Genomic DNA, 8889 nt, shown 5'->3' on the forward strand with positions numbered 1-8889 from the left:
AAATTAAGAGAAACCACGACGGTAAGATGCAAACCAGAGGCCTACCACCACTATACCCAGGTCAACATGTGACCATAGCAAACCAAGACGACAAGCTATGGTACCCCGGGACAATTTTTCGGAAGGATGACAACCCAAGGAGCTACATTGTACAGACTCCAAACGGGACCAGACACCGCCGCAACATGCTGTACCAATACAGACGATAATGAAGAGAGTCCGCTTTGACAACCCAGCACCAAAAACAATGCAGAACACGGGACAAACCCATGTACACAATGGACAAAAACAAACTAACACACACTACAACAATACAAAAGACACACAGGAAGACCCAGTCCAAGAAAGTCCAGCCTGTACTCGATCTGGACGAGTCATAACAACCCCAACAAGGTTCAAGGACTAAAAAAAAAAAAAAAAAAAAAAAAAAAACACGAACACATAACTAAACAGGGGGATGTTATGATACGAAACTAACACCAACTACATGCAAACAAACTTAGTACGAAACTAATAATAGCTTTACTCTATATGTAATTATCCTGAAAAAAAAAACACACGTGTTCCGTTCCCTCCTAACCCGTCTTCGTCTATGTTCTTCACCCTACTTATCACATCAGTATATGTATATATGTAGGTGTAAGGAAAAAACCGTATTATGTGTTCATCAACGTTTCGTCTTTATTTCGAGACTTCCTCTGGATGAAGTCTCGAAATAAAAACGATACGTTGATGAACACATAATACGGTTTGTTCCTTTTTATTTCTCTATTTTGTCGGAATACTATTTCCATTATTTTCATCATATGTAGGTGTATATATATATATATATATATATATATATGTATGTGTGTATATATATATGTGTGTGTGTGTGTATGTGCGTATGTCTGCATATAGATGCATGTATGTCTGCATATACATTGTTTATATATATGTGTGTATGTGCGTATGTGTCTGTATGTAAATGTGTAGAAATGTACATATGTATGTGTCTTTATGTATGCGTATCTGCGCGTGCGTTAGCGTATATATTAACCCCTAACTACCTGTCTGATTGTCAACTGAAATGAACGAGTCGACTTATAGCGACTACGAACATTCTAAATGGAAGCTTTTACTTGTAAAATACATTCTCTCTCTCTCTCTCTCTCTCTCTCTCTCTCTCTCTCTCTCTCTCTCTCTCTCTCTTTCTCTCATCTATTTCATATACCTGGCTAAGCAGTCCAAAATTTAAAACCTAAAAATTGAAATTCCTCCCCCCTCCTCCTCTCCTTACCCCCTCCTTTTTACCATCGTCTCTCCCCTCCCCTCCCTATATCCATATATCTACACCCACTCCTACCTGAATCTGCTACCCACCCCACACTACAATCTAATGTATTTTAACCTTCAAAACTTAAATATTGTCAATACCCGTCTCCCTCCCCCTTATTATCTCTTACCCCCACCCCACCACCCTTTTTTCTCGTATTTCCTTTAAAACACTTCTACCAAATACTAACAACCATTTCTGTAAGGTCTGACGAGGCTGTTGGATCGTAAACATGGTTCAACATCCGAAACATATGTAACCAAACAGATAAAACGGTAATAAAAAAATAAAACACATATATATATATATATATATATATATATATATATATATATATATATATATATATATATATATATATATAACTGTACAGAAGGTCAGAAAAACATTGGTACCGTCGATTTCAAGCCTAACATAAGGGGGGACCAGTTAATGGTAAATAATGTTAGACTTTCGTCAGTCATATTGTTTTCTATTTATCTTTCTGGCAAAAACCAGGGCCGCACACATTATCTATAATAATGTTCATTTTTATTTAATTATAGCTTGTCTGTCCCTATTTTTATATATTTTATTTTAATATCAATTTTTCAATTTTTTATTTAATATATTTTAGTAAATATATGTTTAAAATATTTTATTTTATCCTACTCTGTTCTTAATTACATGGCTTCCGGTCTTGATCAGTTATTTCTGACAGGTCAAAGGGAGGTAACTAATGTATCTTATTATGTATGCGGTCCTGGTTATTCCTCGGATAAACAGAAAACAATATGGCTGATGAGAGCCTAACATTATTTACCATTAACTAGCCTCCCTTATGTTAAGCTTAAAACCGACGGTACCAATGTGTTTCTGGCCTGATGTACAGTTTTAAATAAATAAATATTAAGCCCTTATATTGAAATTTCTTCTTTATAATCGAGCTATTTGATGGAATTCTAACCCAAAAACAGTAAACAAATATATATGTGTGTGTGTGTTTATTTTCATAATACCGCGTTGTAATTCGGCTCTCAAGTGTATTTCATACTATTTCAATAGAAAATTATATATATATATATATATATATATATATATATATATATATATATATATATATATATATATATATAATTTAACATTATACAAAAACAATTAATTTATATAGTTCAAATCGATGTTAAATGCGAATCAATTTCATTCATTTAATGGCTTGGCTTCGTGAACGAAGATCTAGGAAGGAGCTTGTCCACGTTTTCTAAAGACACACTTCGAGCTGACGAGTTCAATGCGGAATAAGCAGGTTCGGCCGCAACAGCCGCAGGTTGGGGTCTGGTTTGGGTTTGGGACTGGGGCTAATTGGCTCCCTATTCTTTCTGCATCCAGACAAATCCGCTGAGTGTTCTCGAAGGAAAAGACTGTTTGATAGATGGTGTGCTGCCAAACACTTTGGTCCGCTGCAAGGGCTTACCACTGGCTGTAGTACATGTGACAAGCACCAAGAGATTTTTTTTTACATCTTTTTACTGTTTTTTTGGTGTTTCTTTGTAGCAATGGTGAATGGAAAGTTTGCTTTACAAGATAATTTTGGAAATAAATTTACAAAGTAAAATAAACTCTAACATTCAATATAAGTTGTTTTGTTTATATAATAAAGCTATGAGTAAATATAAATGAATTACGAATCGCAGTTTTATTATTAATCTGTCCGTTTTTGGTCTACAAACATGAAGCTTAATATATAAGGTATTCAAACCCATGCGAAACTTTATATTTTGGGTTTTAGGCGCGGAAAATCAGCGCAAAAGTGTGAAAATTTAAAAAAAAGAATTTGCCAGGTAAAGGTCGAACGACGACATTACGAATACGTATGCGTAACGTAATAGCTATTAGTTCATTTTTAATTTTAAGCTCTGCAATAAACATGTCCTCATACCTCGGGCATTAACGTCAAAAGAAAAAGTAAATCGTAAACTTAACGTTTTGGTTTCGATGTTCGGTGGTGCCGCACGATTATTTTTTTATTTTTTATTTATATATATATATATATATATATATATATATATATATATATATACACACACACATTTTTAAATTATTACTGTATATTGGGTTCAATATAATAATAATAATAATAATAATAATAATAATAATAATAATAATAATACGAAATCTGAATTAATCAAAATATATTTAAGCGTATTTTACGACCGGGGGATGGATTGCATTCACGTGAAATCACCCTTTCCTCCACCCTATTCCGTCTGCTTCACTTTTTGCTATCAAGTAAGATCTTTGACTTACTTGTAGTTTCATCAAATACATTTGCAAGTAAAATCCGATCCCGCATTTTGCTAAATCCTACCCTCTGATGAGAAGGAAAGTACTTCTTCGAAACTCCGCGGATAAAGGAATATCCATTTATTTAGTGTTTCCTTTTCAGATCAAATATGTTTTTAACTCTTTTTCAAAGTGTTTTTTAACATGTTTTATTAAATATTTGCTCTTATTATAAGCTCTATCTCCTATTTAGTTTTATCGAGCTTTTACATCTGGTTGAGAATACTTTATAAATATTAATTCTTTAATATTTATAATCTACTTAAGTTTTACCATCTTGGATCATTTTGGTAAATTTAATTGTAATTAATTGTAATTTTTTATTATATATATATATATATATATATATATATATATATATAATTTTTTATTATATATATATATTATATATATATATATATATATATAATAAAAATTACAATTATATATATATATATATATATATATATATATATATATATATATATATATATATATCAAAAACATCGTTAGTTCATTACTCACACAACATCAGCCGTATAGTGCAATGGTGAGAAGCCTTGACTGCCATTTGGACGGTCGGCTTTCGATCGATACTTGCTTGAAGCAGTTGCCTGTCTAGCCGCACTGATGAGCTGCGAAATGGTACTGTATGTGGAGCACTGGAGCACTAGGTGTGTCAGAAATTTCGTGATAAAAAAATATTGAATAATTCCACCCCGTTTTTCCAAGCTTATACTCCTCGAAAAATGTAATTCAAGCCCTATTTTTTTTTCAAGGACCAAGGTTTCATTTTAAAAAAGAAACGTGTTTTTTTTTTTTTAAAAAAAGGGTTTTAAACTTCAGACTTTACAGGTAAATTTTTAAAAAAAACACTACTTTTTTGTTGTTTTAAATTTGAATATATTATTTATTGATCTTGTATCTTCAATTTGTGATATATAAAACTTTGGTGAGTAAATTAATCATTTACTTTTTAATAGACATTTCAAAATGGGAGGCGTGAATTTATTCGACCGCCTGTCTTTCCAAGCTTATAACTACTCGAAAAATGTAATTCAAGCCCTAATTGTTTTTCAATTAAAGGAGCAAGGACCAAGGTTTCATTAAAAAAACAAAAGAAAAAACAAACAACGTGGGTTTTTTTTTAAAGAAAGGTTTTAAACTTAAATTTCTAAAAAAACCATTACTTTTTTGTTTTAAATTTTAATATATTATTTATGGATCTTTTATCTTAAATTTGTGATATATAAAACTTTGGTGAGTAAATTAATTATTTACTTTTTAATAGACACTTGAAAATGGGGGGGCGTGAATTTAAAAACAGACGTTTGTCTAAAATATTATATTCAGTTTATTGGAAAGAGCATAAAATTTCACATTGGCCCTGAAAATATCGTAAAAATTGAACGAATAGAAAAATTTTGATAGATTTTTAAAGTTTAAAAATTGAAAAATACTGAGCTCGTAAAATTCAATTAATTTCATAACTGTTTTTTTTTAAATAAAAAATTAAAATTTCTATTACTTTTAAAGCAACTTTAATAGTTTATTTTGGAAGTATAATCCATAAAGAAAATAAACAACCCACTTTTAAAAGAGAAATAACGAGTTTTTTTTATATTTTATTTGCAGTTTCGTGTTAGGGGTGTACAAAATTCCTACAAAAATTCTGATACACCTAGTCGAGCAGGAGCACTATATATATATATATATATATATATATATATATATATATATATATATATACTTTTAATTTTTTTTTTACATTAGCAGTAATGTGTTGCTACACAGTCCTGATCATATTTCGGTCTTCTAGCATTTAGTAACTAGATACCTCTTAAGACAATCATGCTTATATTAAAGGAATCAGTAACGAATCTGAACTAGTGTATATAATGTAAGTTAAGGGCGGGCGTGATTTTATTTCTTATTTATATTTTGGTATCCTTTTGCGAAAAGGTTAATATTAACTCGGACTCAACTAACCGTTTTCACTACATCACTTGGGTCAATTATAGGTGGGGGAAGAAAATGAAAAAGTAAAAATAACAAATTCAAATTTTGTATATATATATATATATATATATATATATATATATATATATATATATATATACAATGGCCAGAAATTTGGCGATTAAGGGGTCAAAGTTCAACCATTTGACCTTTGAGAACTCTACTAAACTTCTCCGACAATTTTCGGTCTAAACACTTGAAATTTTAGATATAAGTTCATTTGGACATGGATCTAACTTAATAACTCAATTTGAGCCCAAAACAATAAATTTTAAGGGGTCAAAGTTTTAAAAAATTGACCACATTTTTTGGGGGGAGGCTCAACATACATCTCCAAATACCCGGCCAACGCCGGGCACCCATGCTAGTATATATATATATATATATATATATATATATATATATATATATATATATATATATATATTGTGATACATTTATTAAAATGTATGATAAATTATTTTATTGATTTTTAGCCGAGAGGAAATATATTTTCAGTATATTTTATTTACTATATCATTTTTTGGCAACTAAAAGATCCATTCTCGTCTGCTCGTTTACATTTTGTAAACAAAACAGAAAAAAGGGAGAGGAGGAGACCTGCGAGCAGGAGGAGAAGGGAGAGACAGAGGTACTGTGAACGAAAGGTGGAAGAGGAAAGAGAAAAGAAAGCTCATAGACAAGAAAGAGAGGAGAGAGACAAGATAGAGAGAACTAAACCATATATAGAGAGAGATAAACTGTATAGAGAAAGAGAGAAGGATTTTCTAGCAAGACAACGCTGCGATACACACTTCTCGAAAAGCACTAGAATACTTTTCTTCAAATAATATAGAATTGTTAGATCATCCAGAATGTTCTCCGGACCTCAATCCCATTGAAAATCTTTGGGGATGGATGGCAAAAGAAGTGTTCAAGGATGGAACCCAATATGATTCGATAAAGGAACTTTCTGATTCAGTTTTTAATACATGGGATAAAATTCCTTCGCAACTGATAAAAAATAACTTAGTCGCAAGCATGCCGAAGAGAATTTTTGAAGTAATTCGTAATAATGGAGGCTATTACTAAATACTGAGATCCTTTTTAGTAATTTATAATTGTCTTTTGTTAGATAAATTATCAGTGGTCTTATCATTTTGACCAGGTGAAAATGTTTGTTTTTAAAAAAATAATTATTAGGTCAGGGTTAAGGTTTCGAATGAAGCAGATTTCATTTTTTCCATCATATTTTCCCTTTTGGCAATGGTTTCAACCATTTGTTTGATTAAAAATTCGATAATATGCGTAAACGCTTACTTTCTTAAGTGGTCTTATGATTTCGACCAGGACTATATATATATATATATATATATATATATATATATATATATATATATATATATATATATATATATATATATATATATATAAGTCATAGTTATATATGATTTTAAATTTATGGTTTTGCAAATTTTACATATCTCCATTTCCTGGTATTCTTCTCGAAATCCTTTTTAATTCCATATACAAAATACTTTGCAACAGTTTTTTGGGAACATAAGTTTGCCTCTGAAGAATTTTTTAGTTGTCTTCGACTATTTAACGAAATGCGTGTAAGACGAACTACATTAAAAATAATAATAAATAAATAAAAACTTATAAGTGTGAATTAAATTTGATTTTGGAATGATAACGGATGATATTATTTAAATATTTTATTTACACAAGCCATAAAAGAAATTTGCGACAAATCGGTGTGTGTGTGTGTGTGTGTGTGTGTGTGTGTGTGTGTGTGTGTGTGTGTGTGTGTGTGTGTGCTATCTGAAAGAATTTCGGTGTGTATGTGTATCTGCGTCTGTTTTGTGTATAGACAAACTGCCTCCTTCCGGTCGCTCGTGTCAAAGAGTGCCGACGACGGGCTTGCGGCTATTTTTGTCTCAATTCAATGTCTAACTTTCTGCTTGTGGGAGGCAAGTAAATACGAACGAAATAAAACGCTTAAACACATAGAGTACACCGATAAAGGTGCCGATGTGTACACGCACGGAAGTCGTTTGTCGACGTGTACACCTACGAGCGTGCACGTTGAAGCTTACAGCGATGACTTCTCGGTTTCAAGCACTGCGATTTATTGCGTGTACGTACGCTATCGGAAGCTTACAAAACAGGTGTTTCGGAGCGCTGAGCGCAGGTGTGTGTGTGTGTGTGTGTGTGTGTGTGTGTGTGTGTGTGTTTTGTATAAAGGAGTGGACGCGTGTTTAGGTAGGTTTTTGCGTGCGTGCTTGTGTCGAATTAAAAAGCGAGAAAGAAAGGAAAATAGAAAGAATAAATAAATGAATAAAGAAAGAAAGAAAGAAAGAAAGAAAGAAAGAAACACTGGCGAAATGAAGGGAAGCCGTAATTCTTCGAAAGAAAGAAGGAAAAAAAGAAAGGAAAACTATGCATTTAGCCGGGGGGAAGTCCGTTTTGTTTTTACGATGTTTACAGTTGAACATAAGTTGAAATCGGTTGCTGGGAAATTCTACCTGTTTTTCCATTTTTTCATTTTCTTTTTCTTTGCGTGCGAGAGAGAGAGAGTGAGAGAGAGCGAAAAAAGGAGGAGGAGAGAATGAAGAGAAAAGGAAAGAGAAATGGAGAGAGTGGGAGAAATAACGGAAGAAATGGAGGGACAAGATTAAAGACAAAGAGAGGCAGAGAAAGAGAAAGAGAGGAGGTGAGCTGAGCCGGTTCTCATGCATGCAAAATTACAAATATAATAATCCGTTCTTCTTCCTCTTTTTCTTCCTCGTCTTTCTCTTCAACTTTTTTTGCCCTCTTTCCTTTCATTCTTCTTCAACTTCTTCCTCTTCCCTCTCCCTTCCATTCGTTAATTCTCTTCCTTTTATTCTTCAAATTCTTTGTCGTCTTCTTCAAATTCGTCTCTTTCTCCCTCCTTCCCGTCTTCCTTTTCCTCTGCTTCCTCCTGCTTTTCTCCAATTCCTCTTTTTCTTCTTCTTCCTTGGGTGTACCAAGCGTCCAACCAGGTAATCATTAACTGGCCCTCCGAAAAGAAACATTAAGACCCACACATATTCACGCCGGTATCCCTTGTCAACGGTTTGGGAGGGAGTCGTTGAAGAAGAAGAAGAAGAAGAAGAAGAAGAAGAAGAAGAAGAAGAAGAAGAAGAAGAAGAAGAAGAAGAAGAAATGTTGAGCCGTCCTCCCATTTTCACTTGTGGTCAATTTCTTGCTTCCTCTCACCTTTTGATGTGGGTGGATAAAGTTTTGCGAAA

The sequence above is a fragment of the Euprymna scolopes genome, chromosome 20 (assembly GCF_053919585.1).
Source record: "Euprymna scolopes isolate OS-2025 chromosome 20, ASM5391958v1, whole genome shotgun sequence".
NCBI lineage: Eukaryota > Metazoa > Mollusca > Cephalopoda > Sepiida > Sepiolidae > Euprymna > Euprymna scolopes.